General features: G+C 40.1%; 1 protein-coding gene across 1 annotated transcript in view; it reads right to left on the minus strand.

Moving 5' to 3' along the window:
• AdamTS-B (ADAM metallopeptidase with thrombospondin type 1 motif B) overlaps positions 1-17,951 on the minus strand; it is a 208,549-nt gene extending 190,598 nt beyond the window's left edge. The window contains exon 1 of the mRNA XM_088231285.1: positions 17,749-17,951. The gene's annotated coding sequence lies outside the window, so the exon portion shown is untranslated. The remainder of the gene's footprint in view (positions 1-17,748) is intronic.
• Between the last annotated feature and the right edge of the window lie 8,085 nt (positions 17,952-26,036).

Genomic DNA, 26,036 nt, shown 5'->3' on the forward strand with positions numbered 1-26,036 from the left:
GAATGTTTAGTTTGTAGTTTATATATCGTAGAAATTTATGTTGAATGTTCTCTATATTATAAACATGAACATTATAGCAGGGTGACCATATTGATGAATTAAAATCTAAATTACTTCTTACAAGAGAACAGTATAATATTTTCAATGATCGGATGGACTTGAAGTTTCTTGTATTTCTCAAAATAAAGCCCAACATTTTTAATGCCTTTCTTGAAATTTCATTGACATGATATACAAAAGACAATTTTTCATCAAAAAATACCCCGAGATCCTTTATCACTGATACTGTAGAAAGATTGACACCGCCAATACTGTAACAAAAAATGAGCGGTTTTTTTATTCGATGAAAACGAATGATCTGACATTTTTTAGTGTTTAAGTACATTTTATTTTCTATACACCACTCATCTAGAGAATTGAGGTTCTGTTGAACGGAAAGACAATCTTCAAAGGTCTTTATCACCCTATATATTTTAAGGTCATCCGCAAAAAGTAAAAACATGACGTCATTAAAAAAAATTGTAATATCGTTGATAAAAAGTATAAAAAGCACCGGACCCAAATGAGAACCTTGAGGTACACCACTGGTAGCCTTAAAAGAATAAGAGGAAAAAGACCTTACTTTAACAATTAATTGTCTATCGTTCAAGTTACTAGTTAACCAGTTTAGAAATTTACCTCCAAAACCCATTTTACATAATTTAGCTAACAGTAATTTATGACAGACCTTGTCAAAAGCTTTACAAAAGTCAGTGTATATGGAATCAATTTGTAATTTCTTACCTAGTGATTCACTAATATAATTTTCATAAATAAGGAGGTTAGTAAGAGTAGATCTATTAGATGTAAAACCATGTTGCTGAGGTACAATGATACTCTTAATTTGCACCGATATTTTATCAAGAACAATACTTTCAAATAACTTCGGTATTGTAGACAGGATACAGATTGGTCTGTACTTTGTAATGTCATTCTTATCGCCTTTTTTGAATATTGGGATAAGATAGCTAGATTAGAAAAATAGTGGTGGGATATGGTCGGGACCAGCAGATTTTCTAACGTCTAGGGCTTTTATTTTATTTATAACATCTTGAAGAGTAATTTGGCAACTAGAAATATCCAAGACGCTATCTAAGGCCATAGAAAGAATGTCGTTATCGGTTATCACATCGTCAAAAACACTTTTAAAATAATCTGCAAATAAGTCAGCAACTTTACGTGGGTCATCTGCTCTAATGTCGTTCAAAAGCATTGAACTGGGGATACTGGATTCACCTTCTTTAAGAGAATTAGTAAAATTCCAGAATGTTTTAGGATTACTAGTGACAGAAAGTTCTATTTTATTAATATAAGATTTATAACTTGCCCTAGATAACTTTTTACAATCGGCACGTGACTTTTTGAATTCCAAGTAATGTGAAAGAGAGTTTGTTTCTTTAAAGCGTTTGTAGATACTTTTTTTATTATGTACAGCAACAATGGCATCTTTACTAAACCATATTGGAAAAGTAGAAGTATTGGCAGTGCATAATGGGACATACACTTATTAATAATATTATTTAAATTCGAGTAAAAAGTTTCTAGCGTATCTTCTATGTCATTTTGATTTGTAAAAGACCAGTCAATATCCCTCAGTGATTTTTCAATTTTTGCGTAGTCCGCTTTATGAAAGTTAAGTTTGGGTTCCTTGACACGATTAATTTTGTTTTTTAAGCTAAAAAATACAATGCCCAGAGGAGGATGAAAAAGATCTTGAGGAAGAAGCTCTGCAGACGATGTTGACACGTTAATTTCACTATCACATAAAGTACCAGAATCACGAGGCACAAATTAAGGTATATTAGTAAATACCAGGTCAAGCTGACGGCCCATAGAATTAAGCACTGAACACACTTGTGATAACCCTACAAAGTTAGACATATCCATGATTTCACGAGCGCATCCTGTTGCAGATACAGTGGGCAAGTCATTAACCTCATAGTTCCAGTTAACATTTGGCAAGTTAAAGTCACCCACTAAGATTATTTTAGCATCAGAATACTTTTTTTTAATGTTTATTACCTCCTCTGCGTGGTTACTGTAAATTGATAATGGTGATGCTGGAGGTATGTATACGCAAACAATGATATTTTTTTCTTGTAAGGTGCTAAATACTATATACACTTGCTCAATGCTATTAAAAAGTATTGGAATTCTCGATGATTTAAATTTATTCGAGACGGCAATAAGAACGCCACCCCCTCTTGATTTGTTGCTCGAAGACTTATTTCTATCGCATCTATACACGTTAGAACTGAGGAATCCCAGTTCATCAGACAGGATATTGTTGTCAAGCCAGGTCTCAGTAAGGCAGATAATATTATGGTTTAAGACAGGTATTCATGTTCTTAAATCCAAATTTTTTGATTTAAGTCCCCTAACGTTCTGGTAGTATAAGTTGAATTCTTTCAGTTTTTTGAAGCTGATCTAATAATTTGTGGAGAGCCATTTATGTATTTGATGGTAAGGTTTTGTTCGCCATTCGTAGTTCTTTGTTCTAGTTGTTTTCTAAGATCGGCCAAATATATTTGTTGATTACGTGTCAAATCGTTTTTAATATATATTTCTTTATTGGACACAAATTTTCGATTTCTTAAAACTGTATTTGCTTGTATCGAGCTTTTAAGAATGCCTTTCGTAGGACGAGGGTGAGTGTTCTTTTTTGCACCAATACGGTAGGTTTTTATGTCGTCTAATTTTATTGATGTGTCTAGATCTTTGAATACATCAAGAACTCTTTGGCAATCTATAATATGATAAATATGAACCAAAACCGACAATTTATTTAATATAACATACTTGAATTTTTTTGAACATGGACGATATTTTACCCTTCCGAATAATAATTAAGATTAGTTTCCATTACTTTCAAAATGTCGTGTCAGACAGAACTCATCAAATGCATTTCCCAAAAAGCGCCTTCGAATCATTCTCTGTCAAAATATCAACTTAGTACGAGTCAATTTTTCGTATTAACCTCTCGAGAAACCATTTCGAATAAATTCACTCGAGTTGTCGATTGTCTATTATTTTTTCTCGGTTATTTTTTGTTTAGTCCGAGAGAACTCAATTAATTGTAAGCATTTCGAAATGTTTCGATCTTTTAATAATTGCCTATTTCGATTATTTTCATTCGGCTATTCCCACCGTTAATTATAATATCCAGTATTTCTGGCAATTGATTATTTTTGTATCGGACATCGCCGCGCGTGCGATAATACAACATACAACACGGCCTGTGACGCGGCGAACGAGCGCCAAACGTTAGGCACCGACACCAAGCCGAGCGGCCCTTTTGCGGGCGCCCAGGCGGAGATGGTAGCTGCACGGGGAAAATGGACGGAATGACCGCGGAGAGACGGTCGAACCCCCGGCCGCGACTGAAGCTTCCCGAGTGGCCGCTAGGGCGACGAATGGCGCTCGGACGAGAGTGTGCGGTGCCAGTGTTTTTAGGTTAATATTTGTATATCATGTTTTTATGTTTATTTTCGGCTAGGAGTCTCGATTTGTAATCTAACTAGCTGCCCCTAAAATAAAGACGGTTAATTATGTCACTCGCAGGGGCAGAAGTTAGGATATCGAGACCCTAGCCACATATTTGTATCAGATTGCGGGGAATCAGACCCTGTCAAATCCTCTAAAACTCATGTCACCCTTTTTCTCAGTATGTAGGACCTTTCCCTGTATCATTTCTACATTAAATAAGATACGGGGAAGAGGCCTACATACTCCCTTTACATGTAAAACTCATCTCGAGGGAGTTATTTTATCTTATAAGCATACGTGTAAAAACAATATCTGAAATTGTCCAGCCAATAGGAGAGCGTGCTACGGCGTAAGCCGGGAAAGTCCGACCCCTTCTCGCTCTCCCTTGCGGCTTATGTATGCTGTCTCGTACCGTGCCCGACTGCGGCACGGTACAAATTACTTGATAGAACCTCTGTATTTTTATTGAATAAAGTGTGTATAGTGTATAACCAAGACTGCGTTTTTATTATATCTACGCCCTCTCCGCCTCTGATGTCGCCGCCTGCCCTTCTGAAGAAGAAAACTGAAGCCTGAAGAAAGCTATCACCCGATAGCCGGTCAAATAGCAGCTCCAAGCCACCTCCTATCTACAGTTCAACTGTATGCACGGCGAGGTGTCGTGTATATAGTTGTGGTCCTTCGAGCCGGATCGGAGCTGCTATACGGACGCCACATCCCAGTGGAAGATGACGCCTTCACTTCGCTCTGGAAAAGGCTCCGCCGAGAAAACCTCTGATGTCACCCCCCCTGCCGACGTCGTATCCACGGTGACGGGTACCGAGGCGTCGTCACAGGAGGTTTCCGAGGAGGACACCGTCGAACTTCTGCAGGCTGAAGTTGCGAAACTGCGCGCCGCCCTGAGGCGCTCTGAGAAGACACCGACCGCACCTGGACCCCCAATGGAATCTCCTAGGGCAGATGCGGGCCCCAGCGGACGAGCTGGGGTGGCAGAGAGACAAACCGGAGACTGGGTACGCCGCTCTTCGGACCCGATCGCGCAGATGGCTGCGGCGATCACCGAGATGGCCACCGCGCTACGTGGAGGATCAACGGGGAGCCCACGATCACACGATGGCGACGATGGAAAAATGGAGGCGCTGTTGGCGCGCCAATCTACGGCAAAGGAATTGCCCGCCTTCGAAGGAGACCCACTGGAATGGCCTGCCTTCAAGGCCCAATATACGAGGTCTACGGAAGTCTGCCGGCTGACGACGCCGGAAAACCTGCTCCGACTACAACGTGCGCTGAGAGGGGCCGCCAAGGAGGCGGTTTCCTCCCTGATGGTGGATCCTCAGAATACGGACCTCATCATGGAAACCCTGGAACTGCAGTTCGGCCACGAGGAGATTGTGACGGCGCACATGCTGGAGAAAGCGCGCCGCCTACCCGCCATAGTGGAGAGCCCCAACTCAACCGGGATAGTTGAGTTATCCGTGGCCCTGAGGAACATGGTCGCCACTCTGGAGCGGACGAGGAACTCGAGCTGCCTATCATCACCGCAGCTACTGAACGAGATGGTGGCCAAGATCCCGCTAGCGATGCGGGCTCTGTGGTGGTACACCTTACCGAGGGACAGAGACGAACGCGCCACCGTGAAGGAATTTTCTTGCTGGCTTAGCGAGATCGCTCAGACGTCAATGAGCGCCGGTGGAATGGACGCGGGGTCGTTTTTTCCCAAAAAGAAAACAAAGAACAATGTGTATACAGTGTCCGCGCCAACCGAGACAAGGGACGAGTGCGGAGTGTGCAATCGCCCGCACAAAAGTGAAAAGTGTCGCGAGTTTTTAGCGAAATCGGTAGCGGGCCGATGGGAAATTGTTCGCGAAAAGGGTTTATGTTTCTCGTGTCTGAGGCATAAACATTTAGCCGGTAAATGCCCGGCGGCTAAGAAGTGCGGTATAGAAGAGTGTCGCTATACGCATCATAGGACACTACATGGACAGCGACGAGAAGGCCGCGATAATGTAGTGATGAGCACCTGCGAAAAAGTTCAACCGGTATTGCTCAAAGTGATAAAAGTGAACGTGACCGGCCCCAATGACGGTGCCGACGTTTACGCCCTGTTAGACGAGGGCTCCAATGTGACTTTAATAGACTCCGAACTGGCGGACAGTGTCGGTGCGCCCGGACGAGTGCGCGGGATAACGATTCATGGTGCGAGTGATATGTGTTCCGAGGATAAGGCGTCGCGACGCGTCACAGTGACTATTCGTGGGCCAAGTGGGAATGGATACCCGCTCGTCGGGAACACAATGACGAGTCTAAATCTCCCGCGCCAGTGCATTCCGGAGGGAAACGGTATGAAAGAAGTGCTACCGAAAATATTAATTGGGCAGGACAACGCTCATTTAATCGTGACTAGGAAAGTCAACGAGAAAGGGAGATATTTACGCTCTCTGACGTCGCTGGGATGGATCACGCACGGATGCGTGAATCATAAGCAGAACAAAGCCAGCAAAACACTCACACTGACGAGTGCTAGCGTAGAGGATCGCATGGACGAGTTAATGCGCCTCAATTACGCGGTGGACGCTATGGGCGTCAAACCTAGGCCACGTGTTAACAGCACAGACACGCGCGCTATGGAAATTCTACAGAAAACCACCAGACCAACGCCAACCGGTCAGTGGGAGACGGGTCTTCTATGGAAAGAAGACAACATATGGTTACCGGACAATCGACAGTGCGCAGTAAACAGACTGAAATCTGTCGAGAACAAGATGGCCAAGGACCCGAGCTACAAGGCGGCATATTGCGCGAAAATTAAGGAGTACATCGAGAAGGATTACGCCCGGGAAGTTACGCCGATAGAGATCGCTCGTTTCCCGCGGAAGTGGTACTTAGCCCATTTCGGCGTAGTAAATGTGAACAAGCCGGGAAAGCTGCGAGTCGTCTTCGACGCGGCCAGCCGATGCCGTGGAGTTTCGTTGAACGACAAACTACTCACCGGCCCCGACATGCTGACCTCGCTATGGGGTAACATATTACGCTTCAGAGAAGGCCGCATAGCGCTTGCGGCGGACATAAAAGATATGTTTCTACGGATAAAAATCCGCCCCGCCGATCAAGGAGCTCAGATGTTTTTGTGGAGGGAGCGACCCGACGCCGAGATTAAAACAATGGTGATGACCTCGATGACCTTTGGCGCCGCGTGCTCACCGACAAGTGCGCAATATGTGAAAAATAAGTTAGCCTGTGTAAACGCGAGTGAATTTCCGGAGGCGGCGCGCGCAGTGGAAAACAATTTTTATTTTTTTTTATTTTATTTTTTTTATTTTATTATTTTTTCACGCCCATAAGGCTTTTACATACATGAAAATTTTACAAAATATAAGTATATAAACAACATTAAATTTAAAAAATACAATATAAAGCAACAAAAGATAGAACGGTGTTAAGAAGTAAAGTTGGTATAAAAAAGAAGATGAGTATATAAACAGCATAGATTTAAAAAAAAAAACACAATATAAAGAAATAAAATAAAGGAACAAAATAAAGGAACAGTGTTAAGAAGTATAGTTGGTATAAAAATAAAAAGATGAGTGTATTAACAACATAAATTCAAAAAAAAAAATATATAATATACTGTAATAAAATATAGAACTGTGTTTTAAAGTTAAGTTGGTTTTAAAAAAATTAAAGAAATATATATATATTTCTATTTTTTTTAATAAGCTAAAGAAATACAATTAAAGGTTTAAAGCAGCTAGGTACATAATGTTATAAAATACAATATGAACAGAATATTAAGTTCTATTTGATAAGGAACATATACATTGATATTTAAAATTTACAAGACTCACGCTAAAGACATCGATGTTGTTAGCATATTGGTTCGCGAGTACATGCATCCGCATTACTGGCGAATTCGCGCTGTAATTGGTCGATGATGGACCGCAGTAGAACAAAGTATTACATCGGGTAACTCGACCAGGCACTCGCACATTAATCAAATTGATAAGTTCACAACAATCGAACATCGACATTATTATTTTAAACAAAAAAAGCAAGTCATTTAATTTTCGTCTGTTTTCTAATGTTTGGATGTTTAAATAATCATTTAAGTATGAGTAATTTATGTATTCAATCGGTATACTTAATTTAAAATTGATAAAACGCAAAAATTTATGCTGAACTCTTTCGATGTCCTTAACATGAACCCTGTAATGCGGTGACCATATAACTGAGTTATACTCGAGTTGACTTCGCACTAGGGCAATATACAATGTTTTCATTATGTTTATAGACTCAAAATCCCGTATCGTTCGCAGCAAAAATCCCAAGGTTCTCATGCTCTTATTTGTAATGTTTTGTATATGTTTAATAAAACTCAGTTTTTCGTCAAAAAGAATACCTAAGTCTGTCATCTCTGTAACTTTTTCTAAAGGTGAAGAATTTATTTTATACGTGAAAACGATGGGATTTCTGTTGCGGCAGAATGTCATAATTTTGCATTTTTGAATATTAAGAAATAAATTATTTTTTTTACACCAATTATACAAATTATTAATATTTGATTGCAGAGTTTCACAATGATTAATGTCCGATATTTTTTTAAATATTTTAATATCGTCCGCAAAAAGCAAAACTTCGACATCATGGAAACAGGATGTAATGTCATTTACGAACATTAGAAAAAGAACAGGCCCTAGGTGACTGCCTTGTGGAAGACCACTAGAGGCAGAAAAACAGTCTGATTTTACATTTTTGATTTTTACATATAGATACCTGTCAGATAGATAAGCTCGAAACCAATCAAGGATAGTTCCACGAAAACCCAAACCATACAGCTTACTTAGTAATATTTTGTGAGAGACTTTGTCAAACGCCTTAGTAAAATCGGTGTATATACTATCAACTTGATTTTTATCATTAAAGGCTTCCGATATGTAATTATGGTAAAGAATTAGGTTTGTGGCAGTTGACCGCGCCTTTATAAAACCGTGTTGTTTAGTGTCTATTATATTTGAGACATCATGTTGAATTTGGTCAAGTATGAGTGACTCAAAAAGTTTGGGTATGACTGATTGGATGCATATAGGACGGTAGTTTTTAATATCTGAGTCGTCCCCCTTTTTAAAAATTGGAGTTATATAGCTAGATTTCCATTTGGAGGGAAAACATCCCATTGACAATAGTTTATTGAAAAACGTGGTGAGAGGTTCAGCTATAACTGAGGCACATTTTTTGAGAAAAATAGGCGGAACATTATCAGGACCTGCTGATTTATTTTCATCATTATATGGACATCATTATATGGACGATTATCTTGCCGCGGTGGATACTACGGAACAAGCTATTCAGTTAAGAGATCAAACAAGTGAAATATTAAGACGGGGAGGATTCCAATTGACGAATTGGTCCTCAAATGACGGTGAAGTGCTACGTACCACCGCGGATAATTTGCGCGCCACGGACGCTCGCGAGATAATAGTGAACGGTAGTGAGTACTTGGAGCGAGTACTCGGTGTTAAATGGGACCCAGTCAGTGATCGATTTGTGTTTCAATTTAATAAGACAATAGCGTTAAGCGCACATGAGTGCCCCACTAAAAGACAATTACTGAGCGCGGTAATGAGCATATTCGATCCGCTCGGTTTTCTAGGGTGTGTTACGGTACGCCCGAAAATATTATTACAAGCAGTATGGCGATCGGGAATAGGATGGGATGACGTCATCCTGCCGACCCATCAAGAAAAATGGGCCGAATGGAGAGCCTGTGTGGAGCGTACAGAGAGCTCTATACCCCGGCGGTGTATAGAAAATCGCACCAGTCGGGTGGAACTACACGTATTCTGCGATGCCTCCGAACTGGCGGGGTGCGCAGTAGCGTATTTTGTGGAAAAGACGGACCGTAATAGACATGTACGGTTCGTGGGCAGTAAAGTTAAAGTTAGCCCCTTGCGAGCTCTATCAATACCTCGACTGGAGCTGCAAGCGGCGCTAATGGCCGTGAGACTGGCAGACACCATCAAGCGGGAGAGTGACGTCACTGTGGGGAGGACAGTCTATTGGACGGACTCGGCGACAGTACTGTGCTGGGTACGAAACGACAGCCGTGCGTTCTCGCCGTTCGTGGCCCATCGCCTCGGGGAGATAGATGAGTTATCTCACCCGAAAGAGTGGCGGTGGGTTCCGACTAAGATGAATCCCGCGGATGCTGCCACCAGGGACCTCAACGCGCCTGATCTTACACCTCAGGGAGCCTGGTTCGGGGGACCGGCCTTCCTGACTGGGGAGGAGAGCGAATGGCCGCATCACAAGGGACGCGGCCTGCAGCCCGACATCGCCGTCATGGAAGCAAAGCGCGCCGAACGCATAGTCACCGCGTTACAAGCGGCGCTGCCAGACGCCGCACGGTTTAGCTCGTGGAGACGGCTTATACGTGCCACGGCATGGTGCCTGCGGTTTGTGAATCGATGCCGCCGTGCCGCCCCAGAATGCGTGGGAAAATACCTAACCGCAAAGGAGTGTATAGCCGCTGAGCGATTGTGGATCAGGCGAACGCAAAACGACGCCTTTGGCAGCGACATAACAGCCCTAAAGCGGGGGGAGTCGCTACCCAGAGGCAGCCGCCTGCATGCCCTCACGCCCCGGCTAGACGACACCGGACTGGTGAGGATGGGAACGCGGTTATACGCGGCCAGCGGCGTACGGGAAAATATTGGATTCCCGATAATATTAGACGCCGCGCAGCTGTACGTACAACTGATGCTGAGACACCGGCATGAGATGTGCTATCACGGAAGCACTGAGAGGACTATGGCAGATGTGCGTCAAGATTTCTACGTGATGAGAATACGCACAAAGCTTCGATGGATTGTAGCTAACTGCCAGAAGTGTAAGAACGATCGTGCGCGACCGCAACCGCCTTTGATGGGACGTCTTCCGCCGGCGAGATTGGCACATCACATGCGCGCCTTCACGCATTGCGGAGTGGATCTGTTTGGACCGCTACACGTGACCATGGGACGGCGCAAAGAGAAGAGGTACGGGGCCTTGTTTACGTGTCTCACAACCAGGGCCGTACACATTGAGTTGGTGACGTCACTGAGCACCGACTCGACGATCCAAGCCATCCGGCGGATGGCCGCCAGAAGAGGACACCCGTCTGTCTTGTACTCTGACAACGGGACAAATTTTCGCGGGGCCGATAAAGAGATGGCCGCTGCCTTCCGAGACGTAGCCGAGGACAAGAAAGTGCTAGATGAAATGAGCACTATGAAGATTGAGTGGAAGTTTATCCCTCCTTCATCCCCGCACATGGGAGGGGCATGGGAACGATTAGTTCGTTCCATTAAGAGGGCGCTGTTTGCTATACTGAGAGAGCAAGCGCCTAGAGAAGAGACGTTACGGACGGCGCTAGCCGAGGCTGAATTCTCGGTCAACAGCCGTCCGCTGACGCACGTGACAGTAGACCCTCGTGACGGAGCTCCTTTAACTCCGAATCACTTTTTAATTGGGTCATCCGGGGGCATGCCTTGCCTCGCGGATTACAGCGAAGCGCCGGAGAACGTGTGTTTGCGCAAACAATGGCGCATAGCCCAGAAGATGGCGGATGCTTTCTGGCGCCGATGGATGCGCGAGTACCTGCCAGGCCTGGGCGGACGTCAGAAATGGCGCATCGCGGCCACTCCCCTGCAAGTTGGAGACGTGGTAGTGATCACCGATCCCGCGATGCCACGGAACCAATGGCCACGGGGAGTCGTCACGGGAACCATGCCCGGGAAGGACGGCCAGGTGCGAGCCGTCAGGGTGCGGACCTCCACGGGCGAGTACACAAGACCCACGGTCAAGATCGCGGTCCTGCTACGCCCCACTGATGACAGCGCCCGGAAGACAGCGCCACGCGGCGGCGAGGCCCGATGCGGGACCAGCAGGTGCCGACTGCGCGACACCGGGGGGAGTGTATCGGACATCGCCGCGCGTGCGATAATACAACATACAACACGGCCTGTGACGCGGCGAACGAGCGCCAAACGTTAGGCACCGACACCAAGCCGAGCGGCCCTTTTGCGGGCGCCCAGGCGGAGATGGTAGCTGCACGGGGAAAATGGACGGAATGACCGCGGAGAGACGGTCGAACCCCCGGCCGCGACTGAAGCTTCCCGAGTGGCCGCTAGGGCGACGAATGGCGCTCGGACGAGAGTGTGCGGTGCCAGTGTTTTTAGGTTAATATTTGTATATCATGTTTTTATGTTTATTTTCGGCTAGGAGTCTCGATTTGTAATCTAACTAGCTGCCCCTAAAATAAAGACGGTTAATTATGTCACTCGCAGGGGCAGAAGTTAGGATATCGAGACCCTAGCCACATATTTGTATCAGATTGCGGGGAATCAGACCCTGTCAAATCCTCTAAAACTCATGTCACCCTTTTTCTCAGTATGTAGGACCTTTCCCTGTATCATTTCTACATTAAATAAGATACGGGGAAGAGGCCTACATACTCCCTTTACATGTAAAACTCATCTCGAGGGAGTTATTTTATCTTATAAGCATACGTGTAAAAACAATATCTGAAATTGTCCAGCCAATAGGAGAGCGTGCTACGGCGTAAGCCGGGAAAGTCCGACCCCTTCTCGCTCTCCCTTGCGGCTTATGTATGCTGTCTCGTACCGTGCCCGACTGCGGCACGGTACAAATTACTTGATAGAACCTCTGTATTTTTATTGAATAAAGTGTGTATAGTGTATAACCAAGACTGCGTTTTTATTATATCTACGCCCTCTCCGCCTCTGATGTCGCCGCCTGCCCTTCTGAAGAAGAAAACTGAAGCCTGAAGAAAGCTATCACCCGATAGCCGGTCAAATAGCAGCTCCAAGCCACCTCCTATCTACAGTTCAACTGTATGCACGGCGAGGTGTCGTGTATAATTTTATTATCGTTTTATTTGTAAAAGTTTATATTTATCATAAAGACATTACGAATCAATTAATTTCGTTTGATTTATAAATTCTTATTATATTAAAAATAATATTCCAAATTTTCTAAAATATATACATATATATATATACGTAATAATATTTTACGAGAAAAGGTAAGAAATGCATATAATGGAGGATCAGGTAAGGAGATTGGAAGAAAATAGATAGAGAACCCGAGAAAAAAGAGGAATGCTACGATGGAATATAATTAAAAAGGTGCTCAGAAAAGGATGCATTTTCCGCACGGAGAGGTAGTTAGTTACAGAGTCATTGCAGAGTCTGGCGATTCGAACAGAAAGGGAGTCACTAAACAACGATGCTCGCAGAGTGTCGAGGGGACTCTTCCGAGAACCGGACCTTCTCGTACACTAACGTGTACGCGCGCGCACGCAGCCAGCGAAGCGGCACACCTACCGCGATCAGAAAAGTTCAACCGGACATTTTGATGCGCGAGAGTTCCGAAGAGTGTCAGAAGGCAGATAGAAGGTAGATCGAAGTTAGTTTACGCGCTAAAGTGTTTTACGTGTTTTGGTTACAAATTGATATTTATGTATTGCGTCCGATATACTCGTACTAATCAACTTGCACGAAACGAATGCACCGACAACCTTTACTGTATACGCGTACGGAACAAGTATTTATGTACTGTACAAGATAAGTGCCTACGCACACACGGCTAGTGGGTACTGATAGGTGATCATCATCATCATCATTCCCTTTCCGCACCTAATGGTGCATAGGCTACATTATTCTTGATTATTTTTGTAACACAAAGGTAAGACGATCAGTCTTACGCTTCAGGTACCAGTCCAGGGACTATAAAATATCATAGTGTAAAAACACCCTTTTCCACCATGTTGGGAATCGAACCCGACACCTTTCGCATGGTAGGCAAACGCGCTGACCATTACATCACGAGGCCGAATAGGTAATAGGTAGAAATAATTATTCATCATCTATTGCTCTTTTTTTACCCAACATCAATCAAGCTTATAAGGGTCGTAATAACAAAGACAATGTTTTTTTTATCATGTTATTGTTAATTTGTTAGTTTTCACAATTCATTCATAAAATTAATACAAAAAAATTACGTATATAGACTCGTACATCAAAGATATTCCATTCCATTATAAGTCCTAACAAAATGTTATTCTGTACGTTGAATTAACAAGTGCATTAGGTAAAATAATTGCATGTAGGTACAGGTCTGTTAGGGAGAGCTGGCGCAAACAACACATTTACATAATATTGCGTTTGTGTAGTATCTGTGAATAAGCGTGTGGTATGACTAGAGATGCAAGGCGGTAAAATTACCGCTGTATTTTACCAGATTTCGGTAAAATACGGTATTTTTCGATAAGAATCGAATTCGACGTACTAATTTTTATTTTCCAATACGAGTAGCTTTTTTAAGGACACTTTACATGACTGCAAAATCCAGGTTTAGATCCATCGGGTGGTTGTCGAGATTTATTATAAGTATGGGACGTTCAAGGTCATTCGGTATGTACTTTTTTCACTGTTTTTGATCAAAAAGGTTATTATGTTTTGAAACTTAACAGGATCGGAGGATATAGGAACCTTAGTAAAACCTTAAGTTTGTGTCCTTGAACGACCACCGCTCATGCCGCAATTTTGAAAAAAATAGTGCTTAAAATCAGTTTTTTGTGAATAATTACGTCCCTGAAGGTTTTATAGAAAAAAAATACGAAAATCTGATAAAATAAAATGTACTTAAAAATCTTTTTTTTTCCGTCAGATCAATACTTTCCAAGATACACGTTTGAACATCAAATACATTTTATCAAAGTAGTGGAAAGCGGTATTTACACTATTTTTTTATGAATTTGATAGTTGATCTACGAAAAGTCATCATCATCATCATCATTCCATGTCCGCTACCTAGTTGGAGCATATGGTGTTCACAAAGATCCTCCAGGTATCTCGGTCAGCTGCCAGCTCCTGTGCATCCTCACAAGTCAGGTTCGCATCTCGTAGTTGTGACATGAACTACCAACTAAATTAGCAGTGGAGGTCTAAGACGTCGAGAACTTGATGCCTTGTTGCAGGCTAAACTAAAGTAGCATTATGTAAAATTAAATTATTTTTATACTCTAATGTACACTGTTTAAAGTATTTGTAATACACCTATATATTTGTGAATTTCAATACATGAGATGCCTGAAGGATTTTTGTGAACACCATATGCTCCAACTAGGTAGCGGACATGGAATAATGATGATGATGATGACTTTTCGTAGATCAACTATCAAATTCATAAAAAAATAGTGTAAATACCGCTTTCCACTACTTTGATAAAATGTATTTGATGTTCAAACGTGTATCTTGGAAAGTATTGATCTGACGGGAAAAAAAAAAGATTTTTAAGTCAATTTTATTTTATCAGACTTTCGTATTTTTTTTCTATAAAACCTTCAAGGATGTAATTTTACACAAAAAACTGATTTTAAGCACTATTTTTTTCCAAATTGCGGCATGAGCGGTGGTCGTTCAAGGACACAAACTTAAGGTTTTACTAAGGAATAAGGTTTTACTAAGGCTAATAAGCGGAATGGGGAATGTTGTAGTACGTAAAGTGGCCACTTAACCCAGCCAATGACAGGTCATAAGCCCTGTAAACGCTCGAATATCCATAATCCTGAATTTGAAAAAATTCTACCTCATCTCTGTAGGGATATTAATAAAAAATTTACTAAGGACCCTATGTCCATAATTCCTGTTAAGTTTCAAAACACAAGAGCCAGACTCTCTTGTGGCAAGTTCAACCTTAAGTGTTCCATTTTTTTACTGAATGTATTGTTTATTTATGCTAATAAAGATTTTGATTTAAAATAAATAAACGATAATAATAACCTTTTATATAAAAAACAGTGAAAAAAGTACATACCGAATGACCTTAAACGTCCCATACTTATAATAAATCTCGACAACTACTCGATGGATCTAAACCTGGTTTTCGCAGTCGTGTAAAGTGTCTTAAAAAAGCTATTCGTATTTGTAATATCTTTGAAAAATAAAAATTAGTACGTCAAATTCGTTTATTACCGAAAAATACCCTAAATTACGGTATTTTACCGCGCCTTTTGGTAAAATTACGTAATTTTACATACATAGGTATGACGTCACACGGCATACGCATTATAAAAATACTCAAATTAAGTTGTCTAGTAAAAAGGTTTAAAAATAACAGTTTAGTGCAGTGTGCGACCCCTACACCTCCCTCCAAAACTGTTAAAAAACACTGGTTTAGTAAACTGCAGTATTTTTACTTCTAGTTTTTTTTAAGTTCTTAATTTAAGTATATAAAATCAGTTTTTTGACTTCTTGTTTATCTTTTCGCTTTAAACATTATGTTATGAATAAAAACGATTTTTTATTTTTTACATTATTTTTATTTCATGTATTTTTAAAGGAACCTTATTTTATGGAACATTAATATTTTTTAGCTTAAACCTTTTATTAAATGCACAGAGCACATTAATGGTATGCAATTCACAAAATGTAATTTAATTTATACCTATAATTATGTTTTCATTCTAATTATATGCGTATTTATTAATTTGACATTTATAATAAATTACCCACGCTAAATTATCAATATAGTTTTTAATAAATGAAAAACATAACCTTTTTTCATTTATTGCATTTGTGATTTGCAAACAACCATAAATGATTACCAAAATTTTTCGTTCTGGCGCACCACCGCGGCTCCGCGGTGGCATTTACAAGAAATTGTCAGCGTAAACATGCGTATATTATTGTATAGAGTGGATGCATGTGTTAGTTTAATTGAGCGAGCTTCTTTACTTACATTATTTATAGAAGCTTACACTAAAATTGAGCCACTTAGTAAACTTGGTATTTCTTTTATATTACTTCGTCAATGTGTTATGCTATAAAATGTAAAACCCTTTTTGAAATATGTTATTCATTATTCCACGCGTATCTGTTTATAAGGTGCTAATTATGAATTAATATCAAAAAGGATCAAAAGGCAGGGTCGGCATTTTAATGAAATCGTCAGTTGATTAAGTGCCTCATTACTGTGAGTAAATTCTGATAATATTGTATGGAGCCTGGATGGATGAGTTTTTTTGAGAATTTTTATTTAAAAAACGATTTAAAAAAACCCAACAAAATTTAAACAGGGTGTCTTGGAAACGCAGTTGTTTTTAAACGGTATAGCCTCACAGCTTTCTTGAAACAGTGACATTTTCCCGTGTTTTAAAAATGTCTTAAAGGTTAGAATTGGTTGTGACATTGTTTTAGTTGAATTTGCTACTCTGTTATGGAAACATCTTCAGTTTTTTATGTTCTTATACAACGGTAACGATTTAGTACCGTTTAAAATTTAGTTTTCAATATACGGATGGACAAGGGCACGGGACTGCGCGGATGTGGGGTGGAGTGGAGACGGGCCGAGGAGATTTTACGCGTATATGTGTATGTACTTCTTCCTTGGGAGAATTATAATACGAGTATGTAGGTATGATGGATAAAGATTTGAAGTTAGCGCGAAGCGCGGCACGGAGTGCGGCGGGGCGGTGTTCTTCGCGGGAAGCGAGCAGGAAGGGGGAGGGGGATACCGTCATACTTAGGTATTGGGGCTCAAATGAATCCAAATTATTTTCCTTTAATATTAAGGATAATGGTACATTTATACCCGTATGCAGAGACAAACCTTAAGGTGAGGAAAGTACATTCTAATTTCAAATGCAGAGAACAACCCGAAGATGAAGACAATAGAATGTACTTTCCTCACCTTAAGTTTTATCTCTGCATATGGATATAAGGTACCGAACAGTGATTTCCCTAACATTTCCAAATCCAACCAGTCAAAAACATGTAAATTTACCAGAACCAATTCACTACGTGCACAAATAAATAAAATAAAATCGCGTTTCGATAAAATAGCACTTTATGAAACTTGCAATTTTTCGTAAATACCTACGCTAGTAAATTTTCCTTAATAAAACTTATTGTCGTTTCTTCTATTCTTTCTTATGTTATTCTTCCTTTCAACGTCCTTTTTGTACTGATGTCATACTGTTGCACTTTAATGTATTGCTAATAAATGTAAAAGCCCGTAGGACGCATAAATAAATTCAATAATATTTCAAAATAATAATACCCCTTCTTGCAAACAAAATGAACGAGTATATTATAATATACTGCATCGCTATTTTCAACATAAAATGCACCAGATTAAGGGATGAGAAAAATAACACATTATTACCGGCGTGCAAATATACGTTTCTTTTAGAAAACCGAGAACTCTTTGACAGATGACAGCTGACAGTGCAGAGACACGTGGTGTTTGTTTACTTCGGTACACTACACTGTGACACTCGGGAGAGCGGTACGCGGTCGGCGGTCGGCGGGAGACACGATATAGCGCGAGATACGAGCGGCGACGCGCGCGGCCCGACAGCCACTGGCGGCCGGCGACTGCCGGCGACAGCAGCGGCACAGCGCCGCGCGGCTCGCGGCGTGCGGCGTGCGGCGCGCGGCGCCCGGCGCGTGGCGCGCGGCGCGCGGCGTGCGCTAGGATGAAATAAAGGAAAATCCGTCCTGAAAAATTATGAATTTTAAACGACTATTATTTTACAAACATTAACCTAATATATGTTTTGCAATTATCGAGGAGCATTTTTAGTAGTATCTGCAAATGTGTCCGATAAGTAATACTTGTATCCATAATTTTTAAATTTCTTCATGATTATGTGTTTCGTTGACTTTTCCATCTCCGTCCCTACGTTTTTGAAATATCCTCGGTGATACTGCAGTTCCGCGTATGCTGTTTATTTTTTTACGAAAATGTTTTACTGAAAGCAATTCGTCATAGGAACTAAGAGTCGTTAGTTGTTTTTAGTATTGCCTTTTTAACTCTAAATAACGAAAGTTTTCCTGATACTCCAGCGGTATTTTTGGTTGATGAAAATCGTAAGTAAAATATAAACAGAACGCTTTTTAGGATGCTCTGCCAATAAATTCAATTGATCATCATCATCATTCCATGTCCGCTCCCTAGTTGGAGCATATGGTATCCACAAAGAGCCTCCATGCATCTTTATCGGCTGCCGGCTCCTTCGCGTCCTCCCGAGTCAGGTTCTTGTCCCTAAGTTCTGGTATAAACTGCCGAGGAACAGTCAGCAGTGGACGTCCAGGACGTCGAGAACCCGACGCCTCCTACTTTAGACGAGCGCGGTTAAGGCTCTCGGGAGGCATCCGCAGTAAATGGCCTAGCCAACCGTATCGCCTCCGTCTGACGGCAGTTGTCACCGGAGTATGCTGCGTCCGTTCTCTTATTACTTCATTCCTCACAGAGAAACCTATTCTCGAAACTCAGAATTTTGTTGTTTTGGGCCCTGCCCTAGCTAGTGAGGCGCCACGATAGTTACGTGATATTGCGAGACGGGTATGTGTCGATGACGATGTGTCGCTTTTTACTATCTCGTCGTTTTTACTAACTCTAATAGACCAGTGAAGTTTCCATATTATATAATCATTATGTGTAAGGTTATCAATGAAATTACAAAAAAGAGACGGGGTAAAAAACGTAAATTGACGTTGTTTAAAAAATAAAATTAAAGTAAAAAAAGTAATTTAAAAGTCTGTAGTTAGTATTTACAAATGGAAATAATATTAAAAATGAAAGAATTTTTTTTTGTAAAAGTAATTAAAAGGTCAAAATTAAAATAAAAAATGGTAAACATGCTCAGATGCATAAATAAAAAAAATATTTTCAAAAAGCAAAAACATAAAATATACACATACATATTTTATGGGATTCAAAGAAAGAAATGATATATGTCAAACATCGTTCTAATAAGTCTCATAAAATAAAAAGTGAATTTATGCGCCATCTACAGACGAACAAATAAAACCGAAGTCCATAGTCCTTAGTACTTCCGTATTGAAATAAAGGAAAATCAATAATAGTTGGGGATTTTAATATAAATATACTAGAAAAATACGACGTACTAACAAACGAACATGTAAATAGCCTAGTATCTAATAATTATATGATTCTTAACGAAATTTCACTTGAAAAACAAACAAGATGGAATCACAGAGGAGAAAACTCGATTATTTTTTCAAGGCTGTTGAGGGACGCAATCACCTCTTGTTTAATATTTTCCAAGGCCATTGAGGAACGCAATCGCCTCTTGTTTAATATTTTTTAAGGCCCTTAAGGGACGCAATCACCTCTTGTTTAATATTTTCCAGGGCCATTGAGGAACGCAATCGCATCTTGCTTAATATTTTTTCAAGGCCCTTAAGGGACGCAATCACCTATTGTTGAATATTTTCCAAGGCCATTGAGGAACGCAATCGCCTCTTGCTTAGTATTTTTTAAGGCCCTTGAGGGACGGAACCACCCTTTGCTGGATATTATTTTGAAATTTACAGCAGATTTAAGTGCATTTTAAGTGCCCTTTCCAACAAGCGTAAGGATTCCTCAGTAGGAGGTAAAATATTCTGAAGGGTGCTGTCGGGATTTGCTATGGATTTCGCGGGGGATATCCCTATGGGAGATGAGTCCCTGGATCAAGAAACTGTCCCAGACTCAAATCCACTGGCGTTGGCTTGATAGACATTATGTTAGAATGAAACAAGTATGGTAAAAAAGAATAATACGATTGCGCCTGTATGCAGGCAAAAACAAGAGCTTGAAAAGATATGAATGCTTAGGCAAGCTAGAAAACAAGAACGCAGAATGCGTCCAGCTGACTGAAAAGGAGTTTCCATAATTTCCCCAGATTTTCCTGGTACACCAGCGTTTCCCAACCTGAGCCTCCGCAGGCTGTCCGCACAGGTAAAAATACGAGAAAACAAATGCGGACCTGTAAAGCAGGCAAGAAAACTTATTTACATAATGGTGACGCGAGAGAGAGGCGCAAAAGTTAATTTCTCGATAGCTTAGAGAGCGCATGAACTGATCCAAGGTGGTCCAACAAGGTCAGCCAACACACACGTTATTAAGAACGTTTACTGCCACTTAATATAAAATGGAAATCGACTCACCTGCGTTGAAGTATTCCCCCCCACTCCACCAGATATTAATGCGGGAATGATGCGGATGTTAGGTTCTTTCTTATTCTGCTTTGTGCATCAGTCTTTTTGGTTATTGGATGCGGTGATGATAATAATGGTGACACTTTAGCGGTAACTTTATATAGCAAGATAGCGGTACGAATATTATTTGCTGTTAGTTTTTCATGCGGATTACAGAAGACATAATTTGTTTGAAGAAAAAATACGGATGTCAGTTTTAGTTGAAAAATGGAATTTGTGAATTGTTGCAATGCGGTAGGTACTGCCAGGCTGCTCAGGTTCCTACTTCTTAAGGAAAAGCCGACAACCAAAACATATAAATGGCAGTAAACATTTACGCGTAGCCATGCTCCCCACCTTGGAAGCTCATAGAGCTTTCAAAACCATCAAAGCAAATAAAGGCGGAGAAAACTATATGTTGGAATTAAAATATAACAAGGAAATATAGCGTGATGATAACATAAGTATTTTAAAGATAAATAAAGAACTAGGAAAAATAACGTTGAGACAAATACTGCCGATTTGATTCAATTACATAAATAATTTAATAGAAGCGGTTGTACTATCATTATCAATGAGGCAATTCTCTCATGAGTAGTAACAGTTAAAATAAAATAGACAAAACCCAGGTCCTTTTAAGAGATAAATATTTTTTAAACGTTGCTAAAAAAGGTACCAGAAGACAAGTCAGATGCGAGTTATATGTGTACCGCATTAGCTGCCAAACTGACAAATAAATACAAATATACTTTTTTGTGAACATTGTCCATGCATACGCATTTGCTTCTTGTATTCGGTATGGTGGAAAATCTGCCATTATGGAGTTGAAGGTGAAGAAAAATGTGTAAACAAATATTGCATTTACTTGATTTCCGACGAATGGTGCTTTTGGCAGAGAACAACCAGAATCGTTAGCGTATGAAAGGCATTAAGAGTTGCGGTCATGTAAATAGGTTAAATTGATGGAAATGATCAATTATTAAATTAAAAACATGATCTTCTTTTGGAAGAAGTGCAGGTTGTTTTACTTCAAAAGAAAGTTCTGCTCTAGAACATCTTCCGTCAATGCGAAGAAGGTCTTCATCGTCTATGAAAAGATAAAAACGTTTATTTATTTAGGCATAAGAAGATGTCATTTTAATCGTTTTATTTTATTAGGAAAAAATAAACTTTAAACTGTTTTTATCACAACCTTTATTGTAACAATCAAGTCTGAGACTCTCAGTGATGGTAGTAAGTTTAGGAATTGAAAGCTTGTTCGTAGCCTTGGTGAGCTGGGGTAGCTCGGTAGTATCCTACTTTGTGGCTAGAAAATGATATTTTGGAACCTCTCTGCAAATAGGAACCTTGATAATGAGCAGAAATAGCTTCAGAGTAAAAAAAAGTGACCTGAGAGTAAGATCCTTGAGAGTAAGTAGGAGCAGAATGAGAGTAAGAAGGAGCGGAATAAGAAGAAGCAGAATGAGGGTAAAAAGGAGCAGAATGAGAGTTAGAAGGAGCGGCCTGAGAGTAAGACCTTTGAGAGTAAGAAGGAGCAGAATGAGAGTAAGAACGAGCGGAATGAGAGTAAGAAGGAGTGGCCTGAGAGTAAGAAGAAGCAGAATTAGGGTAAGAAGGAGCGGAACGAGAGTTAGAAGGAGCGGAACGAGAGTAAGAAGAAGCAGAATGAGGGTAAGAAGGAGCGGCCTGAGAGTAAACCCCTTGCAAATAAGGAGCAGAATTAGAGATTTTGGATGGGGCGATAAATTTAACAGCGGTTTCAGTTGGGATTTTACCCAAAATAATATACCCAAGTGTTGTCTCTAACAACGGTGGAGCGGGATGTGGTGCATTTATACGACCACCCAACAAAATATATGGGAATAATTGTGCGCCAAGAATCAAATCTATTTGGCTAGGTATATTCCAATTTTTATCTGCTAGCGGAAGATCCATCAAATAAAATAAATTTGAGGAATCAATATATCGCGGTGGTAGGCTATCTGTGATAGTATCTACAACTAAGACTCGTATATTATAACTAGATGAATATATGCGGGATTCAATAGATTCGTATATCCTCTAATAGGGCGTGAACTACAACCTATGCCTTTAAGAGCTGAGTTATTTAGTGGCGATATTTGTAAATTTAATTTATTGCAACATTCATAATGTGATGTTGCGATGCGTTATCAATCAGGCTTCCGATTACATATTTATTATTGGCGTTCTTATATGCTAAAACTTGAGCGGTTGAAAGTAATATTGAATTAGATGATTCTAATAGGGAAATATCACTTTTTTTACAATTATGAATTAATAAGGGTAAATGAAATACTTCAAAGTCAAAAAAAAAATTTTTTTGCACTTATTAGTAGCATAAAAAATATTTTTAAATTTTTTTTTCATCATTTTGAATTCCCGCGAAAACACTTAATTTCATAGGCCACGCCCGTCATACGTCACAAGCCGCATTTAAGTTTGACGTTCTGTCATTTTTGTATGCAGAAACTGTTGTGTATTATTTCATCTGAGTTTATTTACATATATTAGTGATTTTACAGCAATTTTTTCTGCACTATATCTGGAATAAAGGGCTTTTAATATTGTATAGTACCCAAATGCAGGATTACTTTGAAGACAACGCCAGAAAAAATGTTTTTAAATGTGCCCAAAGATGCATCAATACGAAGAAAATAGTGCTTAGCTATGAAGAGAGATATAAAGAAAAATAGGATGTTTACTTCCAAATCCGTTATCTATTGTTGTGAAGATATCTTTAATGTAAGTATTACTCGTATTTAAAGTATTCTTTTGTTTTTATACGTATTTAGTTTGTCATTGATCACGGAAATTCTGACATTTCGTATAGCCTAAAATTTATTTTGTCGCTACGCTATCGATATATTATACTTTTCCACGTTCATAGCGAGTATTTTTATTTATCCAATGAGTCTCGGATCATATCGGTATTGTAATGATATTTATTCAAGGGTATAAATAATATATTGCTATTTATTTAAGGGTTTCTATTTATTACAGTTGGAAAAGTATTTGGAGAATAACATGAGTCTGCCAAAAGTCCTAGACGATGAAGAAAAAGTGAATCGTGTGCAAATTTCCCAGGAAATTCGAAACTGTGTCCAAGAAAACCCAAATTTCCTTGACAATGTGATAACCAGTGACGACCCTGAGACCAAACACCAGAGCACCGAGTGGCACACCAACAACTCCCCGCGTCCAAAGAAAGACAGAATGAGCAAGTCAAGGATCAAATTCATGCTAATCTCCTTTTTTGACCGTCGCGGTATGGCTCACAGGGAGTTCGTATCCCCTGGATAGACTGTGAATGCCATTTTTTACGTGGACGTGCTTGACAGGTTGCACAAACACGTCTTCCCCATGAGGCCAGACATCGCCGATTCTTGAAAGATTCACCACGATAGCGCGCCATGCCACACCACGCTGTTGGTGAGGCAGTTTCTGACCAAGCACTGGGTTGCCTCACCCCCCCTACAGTCCAGAACTAGCACTGCTGGACTTCTTCCTCGTATGTTTTTTGTAAATGCCCCTTGGGCGTAAAAAAAAAACAGTACATAATACATATTATGACCATATCATATTCTTGAAATAAAAAAATGATATCCAAACTGAATCTTTTACTCCACGTTGACCATTACAGCAAACTTTACTTAGCATTTGTTGCTATAGAGTTCGACCAAATGGACCACTCTCAGATATTTTAAGAGGTAACAACCGTCATCGCAGCCGATTGTGATTGATTGCAAGTAAAAGAGAAATGAAATAGGTAGTTAAAAAATCAATTCAATTTCAATGCTGAGAAAACCAGCTTTTATTTGTTATATAAAAAAGGTACCATATTACAAACAATCAGAATATATAAAAAAGAAGAAACATAGGGTACGTTGACAACAATATTTTGAGTTTGACCAAATTTTTGTAGACGAGGACTGGATTCAACTCCCTGGGGAGCTGTTTATATTAACATATTACAACAGAGATGAAGAATATTTAAAAGAAGGTAATATAGAAGTCCAGGCATCTACAGGGCTTATGACCTGTCAATGGCTGGTTTAAGTGGCCACTTTACACACTGTGTAACATTCACCATTCTGCCTATATATGAACATCTATATTCCTCCAATTCTTTCATATGTTGATGTTTGTGAAGTTAAAGAGCTGAAACCTTTATTTATGCGGGTTTAACTTCACAAACAAACTATGAAGAAGTATAGAAATTGAAAAAATAATATTTTCAGGCGTTGCCTTGTATGTAGGTGAAATAATTCAATTAGATGAATCTCACCCGCGGGTATGCAATAAAAAAAGAAATGTAAATGTCAACAGCAGCGGGAAAATGATTTATTTTGGATAAATGAAATATTATTAATTCTATTAACAATATTCTAGACAAATATTATTTTATGCCCAATACTCAAAGATAATAATAATATGCGGTTAAATGATTTATGACAATACCTACAGTATTTCAGTATATATCTCAGCGGTTTTAATAAGAAAGAACAAAAAAATGTAAGCCACGATTTGTGAAATTAAATATTAGTGATAAATATTAATTAATCGAAGGCCGTTGGTAACTAAATTCGAAATCCGGCTCGAAGGACCAACTATATGGTGACGCGAGAGAAAGGCACAAAAGTTAACTTCTAGATAGCTTAGACGGCGCATGAACTGATCCAAGATGGTCCAACAAGATCAGCCAACACACACGTCATTAAGAACGTTTACTGCCACTTAATATACAATGGAAATCGACTCACATGTGTTGATGTGTTCCCCCTCACTCCACCAGATGTTAATGCGGGAATGATGCGGATGTTAGGTTCTTTCTTATTCTGCTTTGTGCATCAGTCTTTTTGGTTATTGCATGCGGTGATGATAATAATGCTGACACTTTAGCGGTAACTTTATATGGCAAGATAGCGGTACGAATATTATTTGCTGTTAGTTTTTCATGCGGATTACAGAAGACATCATTTGTTTGAAGAAAAAATACGGATGTCAGTTTTATTTGAAAAATGGAATTTGTGAATTGTTGCAATGCGGTAGGTACTGCCAGGCTGCTCAGGTTCCTACTTCTCAAGGAAAAGCCGACAACCAAAACATATGAATGGCAGTAAACATTTACGCGTAACCACATAATATTGTGTTTGTTGGTTTTGAATAGAACAGGTTTCGAAATAACAAATGTCGATTTTATTGTTTGGCACAGGAATTTTAAAATGGGTGACAAGTATTTCTGCGGACCGGCAGAAAATGTCAAAGGACCGGTACCAGTCCGTGAACCGGCGATTGGAAAACGCTGCACTGCACAGTGCGTCTGCGCTGGATGAAGAACAACAGAAACTGACTGGCGCTTGTCACTTTTGGCACCGAAACAGAACAAACTGATGTAGATTTTAATCAAATTCAAATATTCAAATCCAGCGCCAGCGGAGGGAGCTT

The sequence above is a fragment of the Micrasema longulum genome, unplaced genomic scaffold, assembly GCF_059751315.1.
Source record: "Micrasema longulum isolate JH-2025_06_02 unplaced genomic scaffold, ASM5975131v1 h1tg000868l, whole genome shotgun sequence".
Lineage (NCBI taxonomy): Eukaryota > Metazoa > Arthropoda > Insecta > Trichoptera > Brachycentridae > Micrasema > Micrasema longulum.